Raw genomic sequence first — 13,439 nt, 5'->3', positions numbered from 1 at the left:
CAGTAGATAACCTACCCTGAAATGGTGGTAGAGCTTCCTATCCATTGGTTTTGAAATAAGGTCCCAATAAGGTTCAAACTCAAGCTTGTGTTTTATCAATAGAAAGTCCCTGGTCAAAGTTGGTCCTGTAATGAAAGAAAAGCGCTTCATCTTCACCAAATCCATATAAACAGCCTTAAGCTCTTTTTTTGACGGGAAGGGGGCCGATTCAGGGTTCTTCCACAGTTTACCCATCCCCATTTCTATTAAAGTTTCTTTTATATACTGAAGCCACTTGATCATACTTAAGGTCCCGGACCCCCTAAAATCCAAAGGGGCTTTAGCATATAATGAGAGCTCAGGGGTGGCCCATAGCCTTCTCCAAAGGGCTTTTGGCCTAAATCGAGCCAGGCCCTCAATGTGAAAACATCTCAGATCCAGAATTAGGGGCGCCAATGGAGTAGATTGCGGCAAGCCAATTAACGCCCTCATAAATTTATTTTGGGAGATAACCAGGAGTGTGATGTCCTCATGGCCCCATAATTCAGCACCATATAAGATAGCGCTTGCCACTTTGGAGTTGTATATTCAAAGGGCAGGGGCTATGGGTTTGGTGACTGAAAGCCTATGTTGTTTTAGGAGGGCCCCAGCCAACTGTGCATGCTTCAGAGCAAGCATGTCGATCTGTGGCTTCCAATTCAAATTCCTATTTAAGGTTATCTCAGGGGTGGGTAAACACTTCAGTCTGCTCTAAAGTAACATCATTCATATAGACTTTACCCTTGATAGCTTTAAGTTTGTGGAGAACCATAAATTTTGTCTTATCCATATTGACCGCCAACTCATGGTCGAGGCAGAACTCCTCAAAACGGGACAGAGCCACCTGTAGCCCGGATTGAGTCTTGGATAAAATCAAGGTATCGTCCGCGAACATGAGTAGGGGGAATTTCAGGCCCCCTAAGGTTGGTGAATCAGTGGGGCATGTGGAAAAATACTGCACTACCCTGTCAATGAATAAGGAAAACAGGGTAGGAGCGAGAACGCATTCTTGGCGCATGCCCTTTGACACCGGAAATTTATCTGTAACCTCTCCGTGTGTACCCCATCGAACCTGGGCGTGGTGGGAGTCATGCAGTTTGACTATCATACCTAGCAGCTCCAACGGCATCCCCACTTCTAAAAAAGCTCTCCACATTACGAGGGACCAAGTCGAAAGCGGACTTTAGATCAACAAAGGCCGCATATAGCGTGCCCCCACCTACGATAACAACCCTCCAGAATATCATCACAAACATGAGCACCTGGTCAATTGTGCTGGTATGGGGGTGGAAACCTGCCTGCAGAGGTGATAGTATCTTAAAATTCTCTATCCACAGCTGGATTCGACTTAAAACTAACCTGGCAACTATTTTCTGAATAGAATCTATAAGGCTGATGGGCCTATAGTTGCCAGGTAATGCTCAATCCCTCTTTTTATATACCGGTATAAAACTGCACTGGACCAGGTATCAGGAATACACCCACCGCTGGTAATGGCATTGGCAAGATAGGTGATATAAACCACCCAGTTGTCCTTGTCGTGGGCAAATAGATTCGCTGGCACACAATCGGGGCCCAGGGCCCTTCCTCTCGGGGTAAGGGAGAAGACTGTCTCAACCTCAGTGTTGTTAAATAGTAGGGTGGGAATCGGGGGATAGATTTTTAATTCATCCAGATTATTATCGGTAGTAGAAAACTGGGCCATAAAATACAAGGCCCACTGTTCCGGCGGAACATAGTTAATAGGTTTATAAGGTGTCCGGTCACTCCCCCACTTCACCAGCTGCCTGAATTTTACCATCTCTTCTCATTGCTGGCTAGGAGAAGATCGTGCCAGCAATTGTCATCCCACTCCTTTTTGGCTTTTAGTTGGGTTGCCTTATAGTATGTCCTAGCATATTTAACTTCTCCAATATCTTTGGATCTGATAGCCCTTGACAGTAAGCAATACCCCCCTCTACAAGTTTTGTTATGCCAGGAGGCCTTTGATGCCCCTACCTCTACCTTCTTTTTACTGGTCTTGATAGAAAAGGTTTTAAGGTTGGAAAACAGATCTTTAAGGACCTGGGGGGCAATTGAATTAATATCCCCCTGTGAGGCACAGCTTTGGAGACAGGATATTAAATGAGAAACCAGGGCCTTCATTGCACCTAAATCCCCTTCATTCTCAATAAGCCTGGTCCATCTTACTCTCTTCATGTCATTTGAAAGTGATACTGCGGGTGGAAAATAATCTACAAGCTTTTTAGAGGAGTTCTGTGGAGTCGGGCCTTAATTGTCAAGCCAGCGGGTCATGATCACTTTCTGTGCGTTCCTGGACCTTCATATCAATAGAGAATGCCATGATTCGACATTAAGGAGAATGAAACCGATGCAGCTACTCCTTATGCCATTATTAAAAGCATGCACACCCTTCCTATCCGAAAGGGACCTCCCATTCACTGCTCGCACACCCCTCCCCAGACATAGCCCCTTGATTTGCAACGCAGCTTCTGATAATTTTTTAATTGGGCACAAATCAAGTGTCGGAATGTTCCACTATAAGTCCTCATCTCATCTTAAGTTACCATCCTCTGAATCCAACGGTTCGAAGGTGCAATTGAAGTCCCCCATAATTAACAAATTGCACCCATCCCTCTGGTTGTCCAGAAAGCTGTTGAGGAGGTCTACTGTCTCAGAACACCTCCCACCTGGAAGCCCTCTGGCATGAACAATAATTATCAAGGTATCACAAACGTGGTTCATCCGAATCCGTAATACCATAATGTCAGGGCTGTCAATAAGGACCTCTTCAACCCTGAAACCAATTTGCTGTCTCACCCAACAAGTGAGACCACCAGAGGGTCAACCTTTCTGCCCCCCTTGGGCAGACTTGGAAAAAATAAAAAACCCAGGATGCACTACCTGCAGTTTCCTAAGAAATTTCTGCGGCAGACCTAAATAAAGAGCATCGCCATAGTCCAGACGAGAAATAACTGTAGCGGACAAAATAGATTGCAGTGTGGGGACAGAGAGGAATGATGAGTTGGAATGCCAGCTCGAGCAATTGCCAGTGGATAGATTGATTGCATGCTTTCCTCCCATCACCTTTTGTGTGTTAGATGTTTGTTCCCTTAGTGGGAAGGGAATGCCCAGACATAGATCCGGAACACACTGTGACACTGGAATCAAGCTACACTCACCTAAAGAGCATCAAAAAGGGTGAAACTGGTCTTGGGTTGCTTGTACTTCGGTTCAGGGAGGGCCTGGCCTTGCAGCTTGGGCTGCACTATTCCTATTGCAGCTTGGTTCACACCAAGGTGGCACGGTAGGCAACTGCCAGTAGTTAGGCAAACTGAAAGCATTCCTCTCATCACCATGTGTGTCTTTGAGTTATCTAGGCCTCGCAACTCTTCATTGTACCACCATATTTATAGATGAGGAGAGCACTTTGCTTCTGATGGCAGAGATACTGGCTACTCTGGCAGTTGAAACATCCTCCCTGACTCCCTCCCAGAAGAAAGAATATTTTTGGAGAAGCTGTTCTATTCTGGGCAGTCCCAACAATGTCATTCCCATCACTTTTGTCATCCCTGGACCACCTTGCACACCATGATGGAGTCAAACATCAAAAAACTTGAAACTCACAGAGTTCCACCTGCAACGCGTGTGACTTCAAGGGCCTGACGACTCCTGTTGACTCCTGGAAACGAAGCCTGCAAACGCCCTCCTCTGGAGCTCACCACAAAGGCCAAACACCCTGCATCTTCAAAGTTACTGTTTTACGGGTCTCCCGACACTGTAGCTGGCCCAAGACGCCATGACTGGTCAGAACTATTGTATTAGTTTGTTCACGACGCCGTGATAGCACCCTATGAAGCTATCAACCTCAAGGAACTGTATATAAATCCTATTTTTGCATTATTTGTATTTTGATCACTGTATGTTAGATCTTTTCATTTTGGTCTTGTTTTTAACCCTGGGCATAGCTGGGGTAGCGGGACTACGCGGAGGCCCACAGGGACAACTCCGTGGAGCTCCGCTCCGCTCTGCTCGACTACCCGCTTCCGGCCCACCTAATAACAATCAATTAGACAATAATGAAAACTAAAACAAAAAACACTTACCTGTACTGTGGCATCCCCGGGTTGCCCTCCTCCTCTTCCTCGCCGTCTCTGGGTGATCCTTGTGAAAACTGCGCATGCTCGTGTGCCCGCGCATGTGCATTTCTTGCGAGATGTGCTACTGCATGTTGGCCTTTAGGAAAAACTTGTGCGCTTCCAGTGCATGCACTTATTGTTCTTTGTCAGCAACTGGTAGCGGCCAGCATGCAGGGGCGGCCGCCATAAACAAAGGGTGGTGAGACAGGTGGAGGGAGGGCAGGAGTGCAGGATGGGTAGTGTTGGGAAGGGAGGGGGCTAAAAATACTTGATTTAAAAAATAGAAAAAACTTACCTTCAGCTACTTCTCGCCTCCAGAGTCGCATCGCAATATCTCTTTTCTTCCTGCCTGGTCCCAGCAGCCCCTGGGACAGATTCCCATTCGATCCCCGTGCTGCAGAGAAACACGGGGATTGGACTGAGTAGGTTAGAAAGATGCTAAACTCAGGCCAGGGAGCCTGGGGGTTCTCTAGACCGGCTTCTCAATGCAGTTGGGCTGGAAAAAAACCTGAGTGCGCATATGTGTTTTGGTCGATCTGAGGCGGCCGGCCAAACACACATGAGCACTTAGGGAGTGGAGTGCATTTAGCACTCCTCCTCTCCCCTCCCATTCCTCTGCCTCACCCCTCCATACAGTACTGGCTAAGAGTCGGCAAATGCAAAATAAAGTGATGCAAAAACATCATTTTATTTTACATTTGCTGGCTCTGAGCTAGGCCGTGGGGCGCCGCTCCTTCGCCATTACTGAGGATTTGCCACTGATAGCATGCTGTATGATCAAGGTTAACAGGGTGAGACTTGAGATGGTCCAGTGCTCCGACTGCCCAAAGAAACCCGTCTGACACCCACACCCAAGAGTGGTGGTGTGTTGCAAACTCCCCATAGAACTCTCACTGGAGTTGGTAGAGAGAGTCCTTGCAGAAATTAGTAATGCAGCTCAGTGGCGTAGCGTGGAGGGTTCACAGGTGCAGTTGCCCTGGGCGCAAAATATCTAGGAGGCACAACATTTTTAAAGAAAGTATTGCGCCCCCCAACCAATGGACGTTTAGCTCTTCCTGAGTTAACGGTCCACCGGTTAGTAGGCGCAATACGTTCTTTGAAAATGTTGCCCCAGGCGGTGGCAACCCATGCTATGCCTCTTATGCATCTGAGCTGAGCAAAGGACCAGCGACTCAGTGAGCCCGCTACCCAGCACCACCCTATGTTTTTCATCTAGCCTGACATAACCTTGGGCAACCACCAACCTTAGAACTGGGTGGATGAAAGGTGTCCGCATACAACACTAAAATTCCCAATGCCACTGAAGAGCTGTACAAAGGTCCAGCTACTTGTCAATCCCTATGTCCCATAAAGTTAAGCTTGTTAAATGGGACCACAATAAAAATGTCCTTTTTAAGGTTAGAGCAATTCTAAAGTTTTGGGTTGCCTAGAGGAACTCCATGTGTACCACTTGGTACTAGCTACAGGGCTTGTGCTGCACAATCCTACAGTCAAAGGAGTCATTAACCTTAGAAGCAAAACAGGCTAGTTCCCCTGCAACAAATCCATTGGATCTTTATGACCACAAACAGTGGCTCCAATTATTAGGTCTTGCCTAGAGAAAGCATTAGCTATCTGTTGTCGAAAGACCCTTTTTTACCAACAAATACTTAGAGTAGGGGTCCGGTCACCCCAGGCTTATCAATGATTAACGTTCTTGCAGCCACAGCCCATGCAGGTAAGAGTGCTGGGGTGGTGTTTTTTCCGACCGACAATGACAAGGGAAACTTAAATAAATAATGCCCACCGCTCTTACCTGCACAGGTCGTAGCTGCGTTCTTGTCAGTCTTGTTTGCTTGTTCCTCATACACAGGCTTCCTTTTCTCTGCCTAATTCTGCCTTTAACTAGAGCATAGTTTCTTTACCATCCTTTTAAGTGAATGCCTTCTATGATTCCACAGTTGACAAGAAGGAACTACTTTTTTGTGCACTGAATGGGAGGTCATGTTTTTTTGCTCTCTCCTCTGTGTGCTAGTTACTCCTTACATTGCCACCCTTCTTATTTTTACCACCTCACCATGTGCATTTCTTCCTCTGCCCCTCATTATCATACTCAGCTTATTTTTTTGCTTTTGTTTTTTCCTAATCCCTCCAACTCTTCAGTTGCTCTCCTGTAGCTCACTGCTCTTATTTCGCCACCCTGCAGCATTACCTTGCTGCTTTTCCACGCCCCACCACCTCCAATGCTCCCTCTTCACCTCCCAGTCGCATTGTTTATTCAAAGAAATTCTCCTTTTTTAGGTCTCGCCTCTCAATGCGCATGCACATTGAGCGGAGCGAGACTATAGGGGCTTAAACAGACCTTACCTAGACTGGCGATTTGATGCAGCATCAAATCGCCAGCCATCTGTTCCCCAGCAGCTCTTCCCGCTCCGCCCCACAAGCTTCACCCAGCGTGCGTTCTGCCTCAGCCGCACTCCTCCCAAACCTTTGAAGTGAAGCTTAGCTTCACTTCAAAGGACCCTTCTGCTTCACACTATTCACGGCCGCCAGGCCGTGTCTCTCCCTCATCGCCGCTCTCCCCGCTCTGCCCCCTGCTGCTTTTACAGAAAGAATTATCTTGCAAAAAAAAGGATCTGATGTGACTTTTTTGCACATTTTTGCTGCGTTTTTCAACTGCACGCAACGTTTTGCCACAATTACCAGATTCATGAAGCTTGTCATCTTTGAAATTTTGAGCAGCAAAATACCACACACCCCAATTTCCTGTAGCCCATTCCGTGAGCGTAAGAGAGGGGTTTTCTAAGTTAACGTTGTGCAGCTTATTTATAATCTTCACACATGGACTACCTAACAATCACCACCAAGACCTTCGCCACCGGAAGTGCGCTGTGGTGAAAAGCAGAAATCTATTATATATTTGGTAATTTAGTGGTGACCTTCGCGGAACTGAAAAAGGCTACTGGAAGAAAAACGTGCACGGTTCAAGTGCATGCTTTACCGGAGCCGAGATGTGTGGAGGTGGTTGCTGAAATATATATTTTTTTATTTCCCTGAGATACTTTCACATCGGTTTTAGAGCTTCTGGCTGCTTGAACTTTTAAGTAAATGGAGCTCCCTGTGCTGAATAGCACACACTGTCACACAGCAACATCTGGAAAATGTTAGTCACGTTCGAAAGCAGATGGAATGTCTTAATCTGCTTTTCGGCCTTCCTGCAGTAGGCCTCATCCAAACATCTCCTACTTCACTTATCTGGAAACTAGGAGTGGGTACTGTAAAAGTCGTTTTATCTCCAAATTAATGAATATGCATTTGTGAATGTCTGCCCTATGCCACAGTTTGCTGCGTGCCAACTGCCCCTCCGTTTCTTGTGACGCCGAAAGGTTTTAGAAACCGTTGCCAGCTTTCCCGCCTTCTATGCTGTGTGACCAAAAGAGCTGCGAGGTCTTGCTAAAGTAAAATGCAACGTGGCAGGCGGGAATATTTTATGCGGAGGGAGTAACTTTTTTTTTACACGATTCTGTTTCGACCAAGTACAACTCCAGGTGAGCTCCGCACTTCGTTCTTGTGCTACTTGTTTAATCCACCCCTTCCACGCCACCCGTCCCGCTCAGTGCCTTGATACCCTCACGGGTGAGTAGTCGCGCTTTAAAGAACCCTGATTGAGTGAGTGATTGAAGCGTTAATCACAGTGTATACAGCAGCTCTGTGGTTTGCATTGTGGACTCCACTGAATCACTACTGGAAGCGGGAGGGACACAACCGAAGCAATTTCCACGTTTTGTATCTCAAACCAATGCGCACAAATACAGAAACAATTATATAGCAAACAAATACTCCAATTATGAAATATTGTATTGAATTAATGAATTACAAAATATGCAAAAGATCGAAAGGATTATTTTAGTGGGAAGGTAGGTTGGAGCTGTTCAAAATGTGGAGTCAAGTGGTTAAAAGCATGCATCGCTTTAACAGCAGTCTTTATTCTGCCTTTTTTTGCTTCTACAGCCCCTCACCCTCACACACCCCCTCACCCTCACACCCTCTCACACCCTCACCCCATCACCCTCACACCCTCACCCCTCACCCTCACATCTCCTCACCCTCATCCCCCTCACTCTCACACACCCTCACCCTCACACACCCTCACCCTCACACACCCACCCTCACCCTCACACCCTCACTCATCCTCACCTCCTCATCCTCACACACCCTCACTCACCCCCACACCCTCACCCCCCCTCACAACCCTCTCACCCTCACTCAGCCTCACACCTTCACCCTCACACACCCTCACCCTCACACACCCTCACACACCCTCACCCTCCCTCACCCTTGCACCCTCTCACCATCACCCCCTCACCCTCACACACCCTTACCCTCATACCCTCACCCTCACACACCCTCAGTCACCCTCTCACCCTCACCCTCACACCCCCTAACCCTCACCCTCACATACCCTCACTCACCCTCAAACGCCCTCACCCTCACACCCCCTCACTCACCCTCACCCTCACACACCCACTCACCCTCACCCTCACACCCCTCACCCTCACACCCCTCACCCTCACACCCCTCACCCTCACACCACTCAGTGCTACAACACATATTGTGTTACAATAGGTGTCACATTTGCGAAAGATAAAACTATTGGCATTGTAAATAACAAAGCTATTAATTTCGCTATTTTCAAAACAAGCACATAAATAAAAAATGTGTCCTTTACAATATCAATAGCTCAAACTTTCCTAATGTGAGACCTATTGCATTGCTGTGCTTCTCTCCCCTGCTGCACTCTCCAGCTCTCTAGAGATGTGGCCTAATGATGAGAGCTGCCATCTAAGTCACGTAAGTACAAAACATGTTGCATTCCAAATGCTATAGGTGTCACATTCGCGAAAGTTATAACTATTGACGTTGTACATGACAAAGCTATCAGTTTAGCTATTTTAAAAACCAACAAATAAATAAAATATTTGTCATTTACAAGACCAATAGCTCCAACTTTTCTAATGCGAGACCTATTGCATTTCCAATGCTTGTTTTCTTTTACTGCACTCTCCTTTCTCAAAATTATACTTTCATGCACCTGTTTTTTTTATTTACTGCTCCAAGTTGGGCATTCACCATCTATCTATCTATCTATCTATCTATCTATCTATCTATCTATCTATCTATCTATCTATCTATCTATCTATCTATCTATCTATCTATCTATCTATCTATCTATCTATCTATCTATCTATCTATCTATCTATCTATCTATCTATCTATCTCTCTAGATACATAGATATATATATATACATAGATATATATATCTATGGGCTCTGCTGCATCTTTACGCGTACATGGGCTGGTGTGGATGGAATCGGATGCATGCATGCGCGTATGTCATCTCACTGGGCCAGACTTTTTGCCTCTTTTTGGCAAAATGCTGTTCAGCATTAGCAAACAAGCCATTTTTTGTGCAGATTACTGCTCAATATCAACTACAAACATTGGCAAAGCCAAAAGGTTGGCTAAACGTGTATCAATTCAGGACGTATTGGCTTTACCAGTGCTTGGGTTTATTTGTAGTAGGCAGTTAACTTTATTGATACATCAATCGAAGCCCATTTTTAGGTTTCGCCTGGCATACGCTGCGCAGCAGCGTTCGCGCAGGCGAAATCTTTTGAGAACAGTATGTGGCTTTGTCCCGCCTCTCTCTTCCATTGGCTAGCTCCATAAATGGAGGCTAGCCATTGGAAGAGAGATATGTCCGTCATTGTCCGAGGCGATTCGTGGGTGTTCCGTACATTTTTTCCCTCTCCGCCCCTTTTAAAAAGTCATGCGGCGGTGGGCGGTGTTTTTTTTTTTTGCCAAGGTTTGTTTTTGTTATTCCTCTGAAGATGGCGGCCGGGCAGTAGCTTACTTGCGAAGCTCCACAGATAAATGAACAGTCGCCATCACAGGCTCGAGCGGAGCCTCGCATCCGCGTTGTCAGCCGTCCAAGAGGCAGCCCGTGTTTGAGAGGCATTTATTTACAACCTCTCCAAGGCCTTCCGTTGTTTGTTTTTTTTGTTTTGCCCCAAGATACGCATCCCTCCCTCGCTGGCTGCGGCCTCTGTATGCTGGAGGCTTTCATTTGTGTACACGGACTTCAGTGCCGGTGACCTCTTCACACGAGAATTTGCCCCTCCATCTTCTCGTCCCTCGTGCGCACTTGGAAGCACACGGAAGACGCAGTCTCCCTCTTCAGTCTGCCGGGCGCCCGCACCCGCTCCCGAGGCTGCAGCTGGAACTGGTGGGGGTAGTGAAGTGGACTCAGCCCCCCATTACCGAGAAACACCTCCAGCGCGGATCGACTACCTTCCCCAAGCGGCGTTGTGGACAGACGGAGGCTCTTCGTGTGCATCTATCCTTGGAAATATTTATTTCTCTGGGGCTTTTGTTAACCCCCACTGAGGCTTGAGGTATTCGGCTCCTCAGTTGGCTGTGTCAACCCTCACAGGCTCACAAGGATTGGATTTTGTGTATCCGTTGCAGGACCGCAGGGGAGAGGGTGAGCGAGAAGAGGGGGCCGCCCCCCAACCCAGACATGGTCCCTCCCGCCCTGTCACTGCTGCTGGGCTTGGGGCTCCTGCACGGCGTCGTTCTTCTGGGCTCAGCTATTGAAGGTGAGTGAGCCCCCATTCTTTTTAGGTTTTGCCTCGCCAAAAAGATGCGCTCTGCGCATCTTTTTCGCGCAGGCGAAAACCTGATGAGAACTGTAGTGTGCTTTGGGTCGGCCCTCGTCATTCATTGGCTGGCTCCGTAAATGGAGCCTAGCCATTGGATGAGGGGCCTGTCCGTCAATGCCGGACCAGACACGGGGGCGTTCCCGACATTCTTTGGCTTTTGCCGACGTCACGCGACGCCGGGAACGCCCCCGAGTCTGGTCCGGCATTGCCGGCACCCGCCTTCCGTCGTCAGCGTCTTCCTTCGTGCTCCGTCTCTCCTCCCCCTTTCCCGCCCCCTCCCGCTTGTTTCCTCATGGCCGCCTTCCTGCTCCAAGGCCGTCGTCGGCGTCTCTCCTCCCCCTTTCCCGCCCCCTCCCGCTTTTCTTGTTTCTTGTTCTTGCCTTATGTCTTCCCGCCCCCCTCCGCTCTCCGTGCCTGTCCGTGTGTGTCTGTTCCTGCTCCCCCCCCACCCGATTGCTCGCAATGAAGCATGCACCACTAAACCCCAGCACAGCGAGGCACAAACCAGCCCGAGGGAGGGGACGGGGCTCTCAAAAGCGCCAGGCAGCGGCGCCTCGGTCAGGAGAGGAACGCAGAGCTGCACCAAGCGTGGAGAAAAGGTACACCATGTCCACCGCCCGGTCCCCCGCGTGGATCATGGCCACACCAGGTACCCAGGATGGCCGAAGAGCACCTGACTATCGAGCGCTAACCGACCCAGCGCTAACGGGCTCAAGATCATGCCCACCCAGCACAGCTAGCCGGCCGGCCATGCCAGGTAAGAGCGCTACTCTCTTCCTTCCCCCGGTTAACCACGACCGAGGAGGACCATATCCCACCCCCCAACCCCGAGTCGGGTAGGGGGTGGCAATTCAAGAGGGGGGTGCATGCTGCGCCTGCCAGGGAACCCGTAAACGCTGAATTAGCCGCAAAATAGATTCGGCCCATCTTCGGCCAATGTTCGAGCCTTGGGGTGTAGCAACATTACGGTAAAGAGTGTCTGGAACATTCTAACAGGAAGTGGACACAGCACTTTCACCTCAACCATTAGGGAAGTTCACTGCGCTGTGACTGCTTCCGCTGCCATGCAGATGAGGAGCGACCACGGACCATTTCCGTCAAATCGTCCACAACCCCATAAAAGCGGGATTACCATGTGCGGAACTCTCGTCCCGGGGGTGGTTATGAGAAGGGGTAAAATCCGGCCCAGTTCGCCCCTTCACTAGCCGCGGTGGTGGGGTCGGTTTGGCCCACCCCTCACTGTAGCAGTCCCAGTGAGCTGCCACTTACGACGATCCACCGCGTGACCTTGGGCATCGTGGTACCACAGCCGAGTGACTGACGTAGATTCCGCTTCTTGTTATGACAGCGCAGGGCGCGTCTATAGCCACCATCACCTGTGCATGGGGCAGCGATGTCTGACACTGTGATACAGCCACTTGTTAGTGTCTGTAGTAGCCAGCCTTGTGACACCCATCACTGCTGAAACCTACCACCCGAGGCTGCGCGTTGGGGGGGGGGGGTGCTTTCTGAGCAGCAGCGTGTCTGTTGTAGCAAGCCTGGTGCCACACAATACTGTTGGAACCTACCACATGAGGTAGGTTGGGGGGGGGCTTCTCTGAGCAGCAGCGGTGTCTGTGGTAACAAGCCTTGTGCCACCAAGCACTGGTGGAACCTACCACATGAGGCGGGCAGGGGGCTTCTGTGAGCACCAACGGTGACTGTGGGAACAAGCCACGTGCCACCCAGCACTGCTGGAACCTACCATGGAGGCTGCCAGGTGGGGAAGGGGTGGGGGCGGGGTCTCAGCATCAGTGGTGTCTGTGGAAACAAGCTTTGTGCCACCCAGCGTTTTGCATTACGTGTGTTCTGTTTTGTGTAAATCTGAATTGTACACCAGGGGTCTGCATCATGTTGCTGATTTGTGTGTCTAGTGTGCATCTCGTTGTGTTGTGTCTGTATATGCTACCTCTAAATCGGATGGGTTGTCTGTGTGTGTTTTGTGCTGTTTTTGGTCTATGTCCTGTTTCCTACGTGTCACCAGGTGGTGTAATATATTGATGGTCCTGTATGTGGGTCTGTGGGGTGTGCTGTTCTTTGTGGTGTCTGTCTATGTTCTGCGAGTGTTGCACTGTCTGTGTGTTTGAGAGTCGTGTGGGCCTGTAAGTGCTGTTGTGTGTTGTGTATGCCTGTGCCCTGCTTGTGCTGTGCGTGGGTTGTCTGAGAGACTCGTCTGTTCACGTGAGTTGTGGGTGTTTTACTCTTTAAAATATGATGCCTTTTTTATTTTATGTTTTATTTGGACATTTATATTAGAGCATTGTACTGCGCATTGCTTTAATGCACGGGGAGGCAGTAAGTGATTCGCTGGGTGTGGCACTGAGGCACTGGTTGGCACCTGGCTGCTGGAGTCCGAAGTGGTATGTCTGCCATCACCAGGCCACGTCTACGATCTCCCCCTGTGCTACTCTCGGCTCCCTCCCTGTCGCTATCTCCCCTTGCGCTGCTCTCCCTCCCTGTGTCACTATCTCCTCCTGCGCTGCTATTCCTCCCTGTGTCGCAATCTCCTGCTGCACTACTCTCCCTCCCTTTGCCATTATCT

The sequence above is a fragment of the Lissotriton vulgaris genome, chromosome 9, assembly GCF_964263255.1.
Source record: "Lissotriton vulgaris chromosome 9, aLisVul1.2, whole genome shotgun sequence".
NCBI lineage: Eukaryota > Metazoa > Chordata > Amphibia > Caudata > Salamandridae > Lissotriton > Lissotriton vulgaris.
This window is presented reverse-complemented; position numbering follows the sequence as displayed.